Source organism: Panthera onca, chromosome C1, assembly GCF_046562875.1.
Source record: "Panthera onca isolate mPanOnc1 chromosome C1, mPanOnc1 haplotype 2, whole genome shotgun sequence".
In the NCBI taxonomy this organism is placed as follows: domain Eukaryota; kingdom Metazoa; phylum Chordata; class Mammalia; order Carnivora; family Felidae; genus Panthera; species Panthera onca.
The window spans coordinates 155,895,077-155,911,728 of record NC_138346.1 but is presented as its reverse complement, the minus strand read 5'-3'; positions in this window follow the sequence as shown (position 1 = coordinate 155,911,728).

Sequence of the window (16,652 nt, the reverse complement as noted above, 5' to 3'; positions counted from 1 at the left end):
CAGCAGCCCAAGCAGACTAAGACAATAGGGATGATACCTTTTGGCTAGCGTTCTGCCTTTCCTTTTGTCACATAAGACATGTATGTTGTCTTCTCTTATTTTTCTCATATTTAACATGTCTCTTCCTGAATGTTGGAGGCACTTCACTTTAACCAACCAATGTCCTCTTTCCCTGGCATTATGTGTATATTTTTTCTACTGATGGGTTGTTCTCTGTTCCAACAGCAACTCTTGTACTACTAAGCTCTATTTGTTTATAAATTATCTTATTTGTTTGCCAAGTCAATTGCTTTCTGGGGCAAGCTATGTTAGGATGTAATAAGTCTTAATACCATTTGCAAGTCTCTCCCACAATGTGGTTATGTCCACACATGCAAATACATTTGACTGAATTCAGCAAAAACATCACGTTTCATTATTCTGTATAATGACAAATAACTCATTTGATGGCATTCTCAAATTTTTGGTTGTTGGATTTAGTCATGTGTATATATGACCTATAAGAATTGTTAGCTTACATAAAAAATTTATTGAAGGTTTTAAAAAGTTTTAAATATCTTTACTGCAAAGTAAATAAATTTTTCCTTGGCACTTTAATCTACCTAATATTGCTAATAAATTTTAGAATTTAATCTGTAATAAGCTTCCTAAAGCAATCACTTTTGTTTGCTTTACAAGAAAGACCAGTGTCTATTTTTTTTTTCTTGCCTTTGAACTCATTTGGACACACTGTCATGAAGAGTTACTCAAAAAACATAATAGTCTCCTATTGAGCAAACATTAGCTAGATCTATGTGAAATTATTATTAGGTCATTTTTAACTTAGAAAAATGGCAACAGTATTGTAATGATTACTTTCATAAACTCACTGTTTTTCTTCATTTAGATTTAATGTTTTCATTATAATTTGGACATTAAAGCACTATGCTCATTCACATCTTGAAGTTCATCATGTCAGTAGTGGGCTTTTGCCATTGCCATGGTTTGGTTAACTGATTTGTCACATTTTTGTACCTCACAGTTCATATATCAGTAAAAACATATATGGTTTCTGGAGGGTGGTTATTTTACTTTTTAGGATGGACCCACCTGCAAATTCAGGTCAAAATGAAATGTGTCAGTAATAATTTGGACACCATTGTTTTGATAAGGTCAATAGTACTCACATTTCCTGTGTCCATTTGGACAAGTCTTATGAAGGCTCTTGTGTTTAGTCTAGTTCACACGATTTATTGAGCTCCTACTATAATGCCAGAGAATAAGCCAGGTGCTGCGAATCTGATGATAACTAGTATATAAATATGTGACAATAGTGTTGCATATTGCAGCGTTAAGGGTTAAATAAGGTTGAAGTACATCTGTAAAAAATCTCCATCATCATTCCAATAGCAATGAGTTAATTCAACAAATATTTATAAAGCACGGTCATAAGCCTGGCCCTGTGTTAGGCACTGTGTATCCAGTGAGATATAGCAGTGAACAAGACACACATTCTTCCTGGCCTCCTGGAGCAAAGCACTTAAGTGACATATATTTAGCAATCAATATATGGCCATTTGTAATTGTATTCAATTAGTTTTGCTTACTGCTACTGGTGTGAACTCTCTGAAACAGGAATCTGATTATGTTACTTTTTTTGCTTAATAATCTTGAGTGGCATTTTGTTGCTGTGAAAAAACATCAAATTCCTTAGTATGCTTTTGTACTTTGATCCTTGATGAATTTTCCAGTCTCTACTCTTTTTTATGTGTTCTAGGCTGTGGGCAAACAAGAGTACTTACTGATCCCCAAACGTATTATATGATTTCATGCCTCTCTATGCCTTTGCTCACATGTTCCTTTTTACCTGGTAAGTCCGACCCCTTCTACCTACACATACATGTTTTTCACACTTGTTCTTTTGGCAAGCTCCTACTCACTTATATGTCACCTGTTCAATGACCTCCCAAACATAATTCATTGTATTTCTGTAGCTCTTTGTATAGTCATCTACTTTATAATTTATTGCTGTTATTTTTTTTGTGAGTCTCCTGGGCTAAAACTCTCTTTGAGAGTTCTAAACTGGATGCATGTTTTCTTAAAAAAAAATTAATGTTCATTCATTTTTGAGAGAGAGCGCGAGCAAGTGAGCAGGGGAGGGGTAGAGAGAGGGGGACAGAGGATCTGAAGTGGGCTCTGTGCTGACAGCAGAAATCCTGATGAGGGGCTTGAACTCATGAACCATGATATCATGACCTAAGCCAAAGTTGGCTGCTTAACCAACTGAGCCATCCAGGCGCCCCTAAACTGGATGCATCTTAAGCTTAAATTTTCTTCATTGCTGAAAATTTCTCCATCTTATTACCTAGGAGATTACTTTTGTTACTCAAAACAAGAACAAAACTGTGTCCCATCTTTATAAGAAATTCTATGTGTAAGATCTCATTAGAAACTCAGAACTATTTTTGGGAGCATTCGGGGCGAGTAGAATTGTGTCCAGTTCACAATCAGCTAATCTGAAGCTCAGGTCTATGAAGTGTTTGTATCAAAATAACCAAGAAAATGCGAGATTATGATTGTTTTACATTCTCATCTCTGTCCATTGACATCCATTTTCTTAACTGTCTATACCAAAAAGTTCATATAATCACTTCTTTTTCCACAAAATTGTCATCATATCAGAAGTGGGACCCAACCCATGGCTTTTACACTGAATTGAATACATACTGATTGAATCAAACAGGATTCTTCTCTGTAGTCCTTGTTTCCAGGTTAACCAAGAGCATGAGTAGGCATGGTGATGATTTGTGCTCTGATTCCACCAGGTGGTCTTTCTTTGGCTGTAGCCTGTGGGTCCTGAATGCTCCACACTGTGAACTGTGGTTTCCACTATTGCTGCAGCCCTATTTCTCTTGCCCTAGGGCAACCATCTCCCAGTGGCTTCTCTTTAGCCACTGCTCTTGGAGTGGTGTTGGTGGCCCAATTCTTAGAACTGGGAGTATTTATCCACAGGGAATGAGATTTGTGTCTACAAAAGGTAACCTAAGGACATTGAATGGGCCTCAGCCCTGTACAACTCAAAGTCAACACTTTTGAGCAGCAATCAACTTAGGGCTTCATGTGACTCTTTTGACTTCCTCCTACTTCAGGGTGAGTTTCTTATATTTTGGCGGGTATTTCCTACTCAGATTGGGCAAATCTTTGTTATGCTTAGTGTGTTAATCTTGAACATTATACCACAATCCTCTTCATTAGTTTTCCAAGGGGCTTTAAGGGTCAGATACATGTAGGTATTTCATTTAATTTTATTTCAACCAACACTTATTGGGCACCTATTATGTCTCAGGCACTATGCTTGATTATAGAATGTTCAATTTTCTTAAAATTGCAGGGTTGTCCCAATTAGCCCTCTGTTATAGACGAGGGAACCTAGACTCTGTGAGAGTTCAATAATTTTCCCAAGGTAACAAAGTCAGTAAGTGGCAGAGCTGGGATTGAAATTTAGGCTTGTCTGAACCTGTGGCCTCATTCTGCTTTCCAGTATGATCACCACTACAATCTATAGCCACTTAAGACTTCTGAGGATTTAGAGATGCCTGGGTGGCTCAGTTGGTTACATGTCCGACTCTTGGTTTCAGCTCAGGTCATGATCTCACAGTTGGTAGGTTGGGACTCTGCCCTGATGGTGCAGAGCCTGCTTGGGATTCTCTCAGCCCCTCCCCCACTTATGCTTGCTCTCTCTCAAAATAAATAAATTAATTAATTAAAAAAAAAGACTTCTAAGGATTTAACAAGCATGAATGACAGTACCCTGAAGCTACCATTTTAGGGTGTACTGGAGGAATACTCTTGCTATTGCTGCAAGTGCCAGTAGAATCTATAAGGCTTGTAAGATGTTGTAAATGGCAATAAAAGGCAGCAACCTGTGCATAATTAAGTTTTGCTCTCCCTCTTTAACTCCCAATGTAGGGGAAAGAGAGACTATTTTTTTTATAACTTAACTTTCTAAGTGACTTAGACATCCTTGAGGGCTTCTTCTTTTCTCTACTCTCATGAGCCCTGTAAGGACTAACATGTTAAAAATTAAGGTTATTCTTTCCAGATGCTGGAGTTTTGATTGCAAGTAGAATAGGAGTAGCTAAGTGGTGGTGGAGCTGGCGTTGCCTATGGAAAATGTTCAGACAACACACAAAGACCTGCCAAGTTTCTTGCAATCTTTTATTTGTATTGATGTGTATTTGGCTCAATGAGCTCAGCTTGAGGTTGTGGGGATGATTGGTATGACCAAGCAAAAGAACTCTGGGGGTATCCCTCCCCATTCCTATGATTCCTGAGTATTGAGAAGGTTAAAGATATCAGATCTGCGTTTAGGTAAGAAAATGAAAAACATATATACTGTTGGTGAATATGTTAAGTATCTTAAGAAATTGCTTAATTCAGAAAGTAAATGAGAAATCAGACTGAGGGAAATTCAGAGTATTTAAATGAGTACTTGCCTCTAAAATTACTACTATGTGATTTGAGAAAATCACGAATTCACTATGAAATCATATTAATTCATCAAATTTCATCTTCTGCCTTAAAAAAAAAGTACTTCAAGTCTTATTCATTTTTGTATTTCATGGAGATTCCTTACCTGCCTTAAGAGTAGGCTTCTATTTATTTCAGGGGTAACTGTTCAGCTTGCCTTTCTACCTCTCTTGGACTTTCTAATGGGAACCAAATTTTGATCCATTAGGTTCCCCTGTAAAATTACCTTGTGGGTTTAGAAGCTGCCATGTATCAGTAAAGCTAGCAGCAATTTTGACCGTGGCTGTGTTTTCATTTTCAAGTAAAAGATATTTCATAGTCTCCATTTTTTGCAGAAATGTGTTTGTTACCAATTTTGGTCTGATTTCTAAACTTGCCTCAGTCTTCAACCATGAGAGAGGAGGACAGATACCACAAGGGAGTGTAGATGTGTTCAGTTCAGAGATAAATCTCTACCTGAGTTCCTGCATTTTTCTTATGGTTTCTATTACATGAGAGAGAGAAAGGAACTGTGTATTATCAGTACAAACCTTAAGTTGTCCAGGTGATGCGCTTGTCACACTAAAAACATCTTCAATTTTTCTGATATTGGGAAATTGTTCTGTGTAACAAAAGTCAAACATTTTCTTTATGTTTGGTTGTGTTGAAATAGTGGTTCACAAATCCCGGACATCTTTTTGGAGTCTCTAGGAATTCTGGACTCAAGAAGAAAACAGTTTGGAAAACAATTTTATAAATTCAATTGTACTAACAAAAGTCTTCCAACACAGGCAGCATGACACATGGAAAAACTCTGGGGTCGGATGAGTCTGGGTTTGAATCCTGGTTCTGCCACTTACTAACCATGTCAGCTCGGCCAGAATATTTCCTTCGAAGAGCTTCAGTCTCCTCCTCTGTCAAATGATAAAGTGAATACATACACTTCAGAATTATTATGAGAGATCAAAATATGCAAGTTTAGACAAGAGAAGGCCTCTCAATAGTTGGAAAATATTTTAAAATATAATATGAAAATTGTTATTGCAGAAGTTAAATTTGCACCGTGAAGCATACAAGCCAAATGCTAGTATAAGGCAAAGACCAACGCTAGCAGCCTAAAATGTGGATATGGATCTTTCTACCTGTTGCCATAGCTGTAAATAATATACTAACAGCTGTTATTTACTGTGTTCTTATTCTGTACTGGATATTATATATATAATAATAATCTGTAGTATAATAATAATATGTACTAGATATATAAACATTATATCATTTAATCTTCAAAACTATTCTATGGGGGTAGTTTATGTGATTACAGTCAACAAGCGTAGCTGAAATTAACATCTTAAAAATAATTTACTTTGTCATTGTACAGACACAGTCATTGGATTTTCATAAAAATACGTTGGACTAAGTCAACTTTACTCACAGATCTTTGAAATTAGTCCAGTGGTCTAGTCAAGTAGGAAAAGCTCCAGGAAAAAGAGTTGTAAATAGAATCTGAATATTTTATTTATTCATTTTTTATGTGAGTATGTGTTTGAAACGATAAATCCTAGAACCAACCCATCAAGTTTTCTAGGACTGTGAACAGTATGAATTGAATGGTGTTAGTGAGCTCTGTGAAGCCAGAAGCTGCTTCAAGCTGCCTGTTGTTTGACATAGGTATTTAATACCTACTTAGTAGGTATTTAACATAGTAGGTACTCAATGGTACTGAATGAAACTTTGTTGAATAAATAAGTTAGTTTTAATATGGAAAAATAGGCCTCTTTGGACCTCATTCGGATAATTTTTTCTCACCGATAATTTTACAGCTTTCAAAAAAATTCTAAATAGTTGAATTTAAATCTATTCTGAGTTTTTCCACATGAACATTGGGTTTTGTCACTTTTTTTTAAATTTGGAAAATATTTTTTAAATGTGAGAAAATGTATACATAAGAAAAGCTCATATTTAAATTACAAATATTAGTATATGAATTGTAGTTTATACAAGTAGCTATATCATGAGTAGCTAAAGGAAGGGAAATAACATTTGAAACATTCTAATAAGCTTAAATTTTGAATATAATCTAGTTTTAATTTTTTTCTGCTAATGTTTTCTGGACCATAGACAGAGAAAAATAAAAAAAGAATCAAAAATAGCTAGAATAGAACATTACAGTGCATGTAATGTTGTAAACACTGCAAAGTGCTTTATATGCAATGCTGTCAGGCAAGTATTGCTATCCTTCCTATTTTTACAAATGAGAAAACTAAGGCATGATGGTCAAATGACTTACCCAAGGTCACACAGCCTGCAAGAGGTAGAAACAGGTTTAGAGCACAGCTCTCTCTGAGTCCACATCCTGCAATCCTGCTTGTCTGTTGTGTCCAGAGCTCAGCCTGAGCTTGGTGTGCACAATTCCTATAGGAACTGGTTCCCAGTGTGTATAGAGATGGTTGAGCCAACTAGAAAATACAGTTGCCACTTGAACAATACAGGCGTTATGAGTATTGACCCCATGTACTTGAAAATCTGCTCATAATTTTGAGTCTCCTCAAAACTTAACTACTAATAGCCTGTGTTGACTGGAGGCCTTACAGATAACAGTCAATTAACACATATTTTATATGTTATATGCATTATATACTGTATTCTTACAATGAAGTAAGCTAGAGAAAAGAAAATGTTATTAAGAAAGTCATAAGAAAAAGAAAATACATTTATAATACTGTATTATTGTATTTATTTTAAAAAATCCACGTAAAAGTAGACCCATGCAGTAGACCCATGCAGTTCAAACACATGTTGCTCAAGGGTAAAATGTAACTTGTTCTCCCTAAAGTATCCAAAATCATTTGCTCTGGTAAAGGGAATATCCACATGCCTTCTCAAAAGAATCAGATGAGGGAATTCCAGATTAAAAGAAAATGGATGCATGCAAAAAACAAAAGCTCCGTTTTAAAACTGAAATGGATTTTTTTCTGAGTTATTATAGAGTCAAGCTGAATCCTGAGTAGCCTCATAAACTGTGGAGCTGGTTTCCTGATTTAGCATTATTACTCAGTCTACATGTTCTCAATTAACACAACTGTTTAGATATTTTACCCTGTGTCACTCACTAGATCAAACTATGGTGCTGCCAGAGTTTGGAATGTGTAATGGCCTCTTGAAAACTACAAGGAGACATCGTTCTTCTAGGTTAATTAATGCAAAATTCCAATTCCATTAGCCTTATTCCAAATGGATCTTGTGTAAAAGCAAGGAAACTTAAACACAAAGATGATTTTTTATGCAACATTAGGTTCAATTTTTCATTATATTAAAGCAAACATTAAAATTAAAAGGACTACACCATAAAAGTAATATAAGGATTTCCCCCCTCACTGCATTTACAATGTCTTTTTTTATACTACATTAGCCTCTATACTATAACATTTAAAAAAAAAAAGCAGTAATGAGGTACTAAGGAGAGGAAATTTTATTTCTTGGCAATGTGAGAAAGATTAATTTTGAAAAATCCAAGTAAGTAAATTAGATATCTGCTCATACACATTACGTATACTTTTCTCTAAATAAATTCAATTAGCTGAACCCAATTGCCTTATCTTGTGTCTTTGTACCTTTATTTTTATAATGATGTGAATGGAGTCCATAATCTTATGTTTCCTGTAGTAGTACTTAAGAAAGCCAAACCCAAGTAGAATTGCCAAAAAAAGATATAGTATTTTAATAACTATCCTGTCAAAATGTTTATTTGGCTACTATTCCTCAGAAAGAACTAAGTGGATTTACAAACTTTCCAAAACAAGCACGCGCATGCGCGAGAGCACACACACAAATTCACCCTCAGGCTTTGCAAAAGCTTGAGACTCCCAGCCTAATAGGTAATTGTTTTGGAAATTTGTTTCTAAAAAGGGGAGGGGGATAAAATGCAAACACCATCTCAAACATAGCTAATTAAAAACAGTTGGTGAACGAGCTGATTTTGGCAAAAAAAAGTGAGTTGCAACACTTGAAATGACTGGTGTAAAACTCAGAAAGAAGTCCAAGAAAGTAAATATTTCTTTGTGAGCAATTTTCTTTAGCCAGACAACTCTAGGAAGAATGGTAGTATCCAGAAAGTTATTCTCTTGGAGATAAGCCGATAACCAGACTTTTAAGGCAATAGTGTTTTCTGAAAAACAAACAAAAAAATAAATAAAGAAAATCCTTTAGCACTCAAACGATGTTGACTCTCTGAACAATACATTTTCCCAAGGAGTGACCTACCCAATTATGTACTATTATTTAACACTTTAATAACTCAGTTCATTGCACTGAAATGTGATAATAGTGCAGGCAAGGGGGAGGGGAAGAGGCTCATGGGAGAAGAAATTACTAAAACCTTTCTGAGGAAAATTTGTTAATACTGTCAAAAGCCTTAATGCAGGTGCACATTTTGGGTCAGTGATTTCGCTTTAGGGAATTATCCAAAGGAAATAACCAGCTATCCAGATAAAAATTGTCAACTATATGTTAACTAACAAGGAAACAGCTTTTTTCCCCCTTAAGTTTATTTATTTTGAGAGAGCAAATGAGCAGGGGAGGGACAGAGAAAGAGGGGGGAGAGAGAGAGAGAGAGAGAGAGAGAGAGAGAGAGAGAATCCCAAGCAGGTTCTACACCATCAGCATAGAGCCTGATATGGGGCTAACCCACAAACTGTGAAATCATGACCTGAGCTGAGGTTAAGAGCCAGATGCTCAACTGACTGAGCCACCCCAGAAACAGCTTTTTTTTTTTTTTTTTTTACGTCTATTCAGGAGAATTCTATGCAGCCAACCAAGTTCTGAGAAATGTTTCTTGACAGAAATAATCATATTTTCATGTTTTACTAAGGGAAGAAAAAACAGACCAAAAAAACATGTACAGAGTGGATACCATTTAAATAAAAATAAAATGAATATATCCCCTGAGGTGGAGGAACTTGATAAAATGCAAACCATGGTAGGAAAAAATAGTTAATTTTGAAAATGACAGAGATTGCCTTTACCTGTGATGTGTTATAAACTCCCTACTGGAGTTGGGAGCCTGAGCTGGAACAGTAGAAGCTTCTGACTTGACTTAAGGATACAAGTATATCTGCATGGTTGCTAGCTTTAGGTTCATATTTGGAGTAGCCCAAACCTAGATAATGTTTGACAAATGCTTATCAGATCATGGATTAGATTACTTTAGAAAAATTTTATATATGAAAACTCTCAAATGATTAATCACCAGAGATAATAACCCAAGATTTTCTTTATGTGGTAGGATTTTTGCATTCTATGAATAATTTTCCCTGTGCTATCCTTTATGTACCTCCTTTGGCCATGTATTTACTGTTGGTGGCTTTCAACTTGTCAGCTACTTTGGTCTAGGGTAACTGCCACTTCTTTAATGGCACATTCTTAAAACTACACATATCACAACTGTCTCATGTTGAAATAAACTTATGGGGTGTGAATTTTGGATCTGAAAAATTAGCTTGGATATGAAATCATGATGGCAGGAAGGGTTTTTCATGCCAGTAGGTAAACAAAGATGTGGGTTGTCTTGGTGGATTTCAGCATGCAAAGCTGTCATGGAAACTTACTGTGCTAGTACTAGAGACAGAGTTATTTTTGTCTTCCACTTGAAAAGCAAGGGCAGGATCCCACAGCCAGAAGTGAAATGGCCATGCGATGAACAATAAAGCATATTTTGTTTTACAGACCTTCACACAGAACTTGTCAGGTAGCTTGCAGCAACTATTGCCTTGTTCTGAGAACCCTTCTTCTATCTTTTCATGATGTATTCAAAGTTCTTGTATTTCAGTTATTTTTATCAGTGTGTTTATTTATAAAAAGTTATTTTACTTTGAAGCAATCTCAGATTTACAGAAAAATGCAAGAAGAGTACAAAGAAAAAATTTCCCCCTGAATTATTAGAGAGCAAGTTGCCTTCTTGATGTCCCATTATCTTTGGGTAATTTAGTGAATTTCTTACCACTACGTATATTCTCCTAATGGACCACAATAAAACCATCAAAATTAGGAAATTAACACGGATGCATTACTACCATCTCTCCTCAAACACCATGCAAATTTTATGAATTATCTTAAAAATGCCTTTTTTAAAAAGAGTTTATTTATTTTTAGAGAGTGAGAGGGAGAGAGAGAAACTGAAGAAGGCTCCACACAGTCAGTGCAGAGCCCGATGAGGGGCTTGATCTCATGGAATCTTGAGATCATGACCTGAGCCAAAACCAAGAGTCAGGTGCTTAACTGACTGAGCCACCCAGGTGCCCCTTGAAAATGCCTTTTGTAACAGAAGGGTCTAGGTCAAAATCTCATATTACCTTCAACTGTCATGTGTGCGTGTTTAATTTGCAACCTTTCCTCACTTTTTCCTTGATTTTCATGACCTTTGAAGATTATGGAGCAGTTATTTTGTGGAATGTCCCCAAGGCATGTTTTTCTTGTTTTCCGTTGATTGGATTCAGTTTATACGTCTTTGGCAGGAGTATCACAGAAGTGATGTTGAGTTCCTGTCATTGCATCCCATCATGACTTCTATTTGTCCCATCATTGATGAAGTGATCACCACTCCTTCAGTGATCCTTGATTATTTGATTAGGGAGGTATCTTCCAGTTTATCTTTGTAATTACTCTTTGTAATTAATGAATATTTTGTGAAGAGGTACTTTGAGAATGGCTATACTTCCTATTCCTTATTGAATTTCCTTCATTCCCACCTTCCTTCTTTCCCTTTATCCTTCCTTTCTATCTCAGGATGGACTTACAAATTCCTATTTTATTTGAAGGACTATAATATCTTTCTTTCATTATTTATTTCAAAGCTTAAATTGTCCCTTCATTTGATTTGGGGAATCTTTTTCCAGCTGGCACCTATGTCCTTTTGACGTAGCCCATCGGACTTTGAACGCGTTCTTACCTTTTGACACAAGAAGAGGTTCCACCTTCATCTTGTTTTTTCCCTGCCTCAGCCCTAGAATCATGCATTTCTCCAAGAAACTCTGATTCCTTTTATTAGAGAATGGTATTTAAAATCCAAGGTCTTGGTGCTAGATAAGCTCATTACTGCTATTGCAGTGGTGTTGTTCCCAGGCAATATAATATCTATATCTATAATATGAAATAAATATATTAATATTAGAACTTTATAATTTTCAGAAAGCTTAAAATAGTTCTGCAAATAGTCTTAGCTTGTTTTACTAGACTATTAATTTGGAGAAATGTGAATAGAAGTATTAATTTGGAGAAGTATTTTAAATTTTCTGTGAATTATAAAGTTCTAATATGGGTATTGCTTTTGCCAGAGAGCTGGGCCCTGCTATGAAGCTGATGTAATTTTATGGCTGAGCTTCATATTGGTAATAAACTGTTGGACCATTTAATGTTAAACATAAAAACAACATACTCAGCAGCTTAAAGAAAATAGTATGAGTGCATGTTGAAAACAGGTACTTATTAAGTAATTATATTCTAGAAAAGTGAGAGATAAAGTCACCACTTTTGAAAAAATGAGATTGCATTTACTTTTTGCTGTTTAGTTTGGCAAATTTGTATCCTAGACATAGGGATGGAATATTAAAGGGTTAAAGTAGTGCAGGAATAGAAAGGGTTTTAGACTATTCAAGGGTTAAAGACTATTAATATAGAGAAAAAATAATTATTATCTTATACACAATTACATTCCTTTTTTAAATGTTTACTTATTTATTTTGAGAGAGAGAGAGAAAGAGAGAGAGCTCACGAGCAGGGGAAGGACAGAGAGAGAAGGAGAGAGAGAGACTCCCAAGCAGGACATGCACTGTCAGCACAGAGCCTGACGAGGGGCTTGATCTACCAACCCTGAGTTCATGACCTGAGCTGATCAAGCCTTGGAGGCTTAACTGACTGAGCCACCCAGGCACCCCATGCAATTGCATTCTTAAGTGAATTATAGAGATTTTATTATTGTTGGTATTGACAACTTGTATGTCAATGGTGTGTCTTGTCCCTGGCCTTAGTTCTTGAGTTAGACCAAGAAAGAATTCAGAGCCAAACTCTTAAGCATGCAAGGGTTTGATTGTATTTTAAACAAAGGTACACTCTCAAGTTGGGAGAGTGGGCGGGCCCAGAGATGGCTGTTACACTGGGGGGGGTCAGGGTTGTCTCTTCTTTTTATGTTTGGATGGGTTATAGATCATAACCAAGGCAGTATCTGACTGAGGTTGTAGCCAATCATCTAAAGGGCACCTCCTACTGATTGGGAGAGGGAGTTTTTGGCTTCATATCATCCTTGTGGAAACTGTCATGGCAGCCATTCTCTGCCCAGGGGTGGGGGAGCATAGGGGGATTAAAAACCACAATGTAAATGTATTATAATGAAGTTATAGGTTAGGGTAGGGCAGTGGTCAAAGGGAAGAATGCATGCATATCCCCTGGGGTCTGTCTGGGCTATTTGGAACTTGGTCTCTACCCTTTTATGAGTCAGAAAGCACTTGACCCTTGCAGTATCTAGTTAATTGCCTACTGTATCACATAGACATTGCTGCAGTTATTTTGGTGTAAATCTCAAAAGTGTTATCATATATAGTACCTAGCACTGCTGTGCAGATACAGAAGTGAATGTTTCTTGAGTTTCAGTAAATATATACTGGCAATTCAGTAACTATTTAGACAGCTTAACTATTTAGAAAGAAGATTAAAACTTGAAAATACATGCCAGAAGCTTGCTCACTGTCAATGAGAATTCACTTTTAAAATGTTATTAACAAGTCTAAAATCTTAAAGTATCTTCAAGTATAGAGGACCATATTATATTAATGAATTAGAAGTTAATATGGCTCTAAAGAAATAAAAATATTTTTTTAAATATTAAGACAACTTGTTACAGAAAAGGAAAGCTTTCCGAGCATACAAATAGATTGCCAAACAGAAGAGTTTACACTAAATTATAGCCAAAGAAACCATCTAACCTAACGTACGAGTGTTGTAATTATAGGAAGAAAACCCTGCAGAGAAAGGAGAACCATGAGGTGGTCCCCATGGATCATGGAGCTCAGAAGGAAACCAGTACTCAGTACTTAAACTTTAGAGTGATCAGCAAGGTAGGTGGAGAGAGTTGTTGCCTGGCAGTTTGTACTAACATTCTGATTCTTTAGGGTTCTTCAAGGACACATTTGTTTATGTTGTGAATGGGTGACTAACAATTGAATGTTGTATGGAAAATGCTAAGAACAGCAACAATTAAATAACCCAATGTATTTCCATCAGTGCTCTTTCAGCTCCTTTTAGGAAAGCTCCAGTCTGTTGGCCAGTTTTGTCTTGTCTCTGGGGATTTTTGTCTTCAGATCTTTTAAATTTTTTTTTTCAACGTTTTTTATTTATTTTTGGGACAGAGAGAGACAGAGCATGAACGGGGGAGGGGCAGAGAGAGAGGGAGACACAGAATCGGAAACAGGCTCCAGGCTCCGAGCCATCAGCCCAGAGCCTGACGCGGGGCTCGAACTCACGGACCGCGAGATCGTGACCTGGCTGAAGTCGGACGCTCAACCGACTGCGCCACCCAGGCGCCCCATCAGATCTCAACCAACCAAACTATCGTGTGCATTTTCCTTCCCCTTGAAAAAAAATATAGATCATCACCCATCCTCCTTAATGCTTTCAACACAGTGAACAATAAAAGAATTCTTGGAAGGGGAGAAGAAAAGGAGAATTTATGACAGACAAGCCCACCCACCTTTCCTTAACAGAGATGATGCTTTTTAGAACTGGCCTTCTTTTTCTCTGAAGAGACACCAAAAGAAAGAAAGGAATCTGGGAATATGAGATAACTAAGTTCATCTGTCTTGTCTTTACGATAAGCCTTTTGCTGGTGTGACTTGTGAAAGGATAGAAGAAGCTTGTTCGAAGCCTTAGAAGATTGGGGACCTATACTTTGGAACCATCTCTTAGGGATGCAAGAAATTATTGTAAACAGAACGAACCGAGTTTATTAAGACCAAGACAAGTACTAAACAACTGAACAGCTGTGTACACATTTTACTCTCTTTATGCATACAAGGGACTCTCTGTGCTCCACCCAGTAGGGGAACGGAACTAACTTACAAGTGTTTATTATTCACCACATACTGTGGTAGACATTTGATTTAAATGATTTCTTCAGCTCTAAAATACCTATTAAATTATTATGACATGTTACTTATTGAATTATTACGGATTATTATGAGGATGAAATGAGATCAAATAAGTAGTGTCTGATGCATTAAATTCTCACAGCAGCCTTCTCAACCAGGTTAAAGTGACCCAGCCAAGGTCACATAGTTTAGGACATGGCTGAGGTGGTCTTATCCTCACTCCTGCTGCCACACTGTTTGACTCCATAACAGTGCATTTGCTGGATAATTGTCTACTGTGCAAGTGATAGGAGGTATCTTGGGCTGGAAATTCTAAGCAAAAGTGTATTATTGTTAAACAAAACCTATTCTGAGTAATAATTTGTAGGAGAAGTATTTTTGTGCCTTTTCTACTCTTGAAACACAATGTTTTGCAAATTGCTTAATTTCCTCGTTGTAAGCTGAGTGCAGCAGGCAAGCTATGTTTTCCCATTGGCATGGTAGTTCTAAACCATACATGGTGATTAAGATTGAGGAAATTTGATATCCCAAACTTTGTGTAGTGAGGTGAATGTAACACATCTTTGGGAATTTTGTGTTCTCCTGATGATTATTTAATTTTTCTAAGCCTTCCTAGGTGGAATCCTTCATATCACTTCTTTGTCTCATAGAAGGATATGCTACAAGGCAGAAATGTGAGTAGAATTTAATATTCATAGAGATGTCAGAGCTGCGGTTTTAGTCCTAATACTATTCATGGTATTTTTTGATGCAAACGTTAGAGAAGGTACAAAAATGTCAGGTGAAATTTTAAAGAGTTTAGGATCAAAATACTTATGATGACAAAAGTGATGGTTAGCCCTTAGTTCATCTACTTAAGTATACCCTTAAATATAATACAATTTTAAGTGATCTAACTACTATGTATCTTTTTTGTCTAGTTAATTTTATGATAACATATCCTGGAATATAAGTTCCAAAAAGACAAAGATTTTCATCAGTTTTGGGTCAAATCTGTATCCCTAGAACCTAGAAGAATGACTGGAATATAGTAAGTGTCCAGTAAATATTATTTAAACAGTGAAATACTTAGGCAAAGGGATAGAAATTTGAGGAGTTGAACTCTAGGAATGTAGGAATAGAAAGGATTTTTATCAGAAGGACAGAATCTTAAAGGAACGAACTATTAATGTAGGGGTGGAAATAATTATGTAGAGTTAAATCTTCAAATGAAATAGAGACATTTCATTACTGTTGGTATTTATATTTCCGAGAGGTAAAAAGTGTCTCCAAATGATCAAAGATAGTGTGCATAATTCTTCCAGATGATTCAGATTTGTAATATAACTTGAAGTCTGGAATTGTGATGCCTCCAGGTTTGCTTTTTTCAAGGTTGCTTTGGCTATTTGGGGTCTTTGATGGTTCCATACAAATTTTAGGATAGTTTGTTCTAGCTCTGTGAAAAATTCTGTTGGTATTTTGATAAAGATTACATTAAATGTGTAGATTGCTTGGAGTAGTATAGAGCTTCCAGATTATTCAGATGATAAAAAGGATCATATTAGGATGTCAAATGTTAAAATTTAAAATCTCATTTTAAAAATGTGTGTGTGTGCGTGTGTGTGTGTGTGTGTGTGTGAGAGAGAGAGAGAGAGAGAGAGAGAAAGAGTGAGAGAGAGAGTGCAAGCGAGCTAGATGGGCTATGAAGGAGAGAATGGAGTGGTAAAGGATGCATAAAAATATTTTAATTACCTCCCTTGATTACGTCTTATTTTAGAGAACTAGCCATCAAGAATGGCTTTTCATCAATTTTATCTAGTGTCTTTTTGGTTTTGGCATTACCAGTAATAATATGGTGCTACAGTTACTTCTTCATTTAATTATCCTTTATCTTTGCCTATGCTACTTGGACTTTAACCAAGTTGCCACTTTTTCTAGGAGCTTAAATTCTCTGCCCTAAATTCTTCCATTAAACATACATATTTTTTTACTAATAATGTTTAGAAAAAAAGATAATAAAAGTACAGCAAAGAGAAAGAGTAAGGGGTTGGT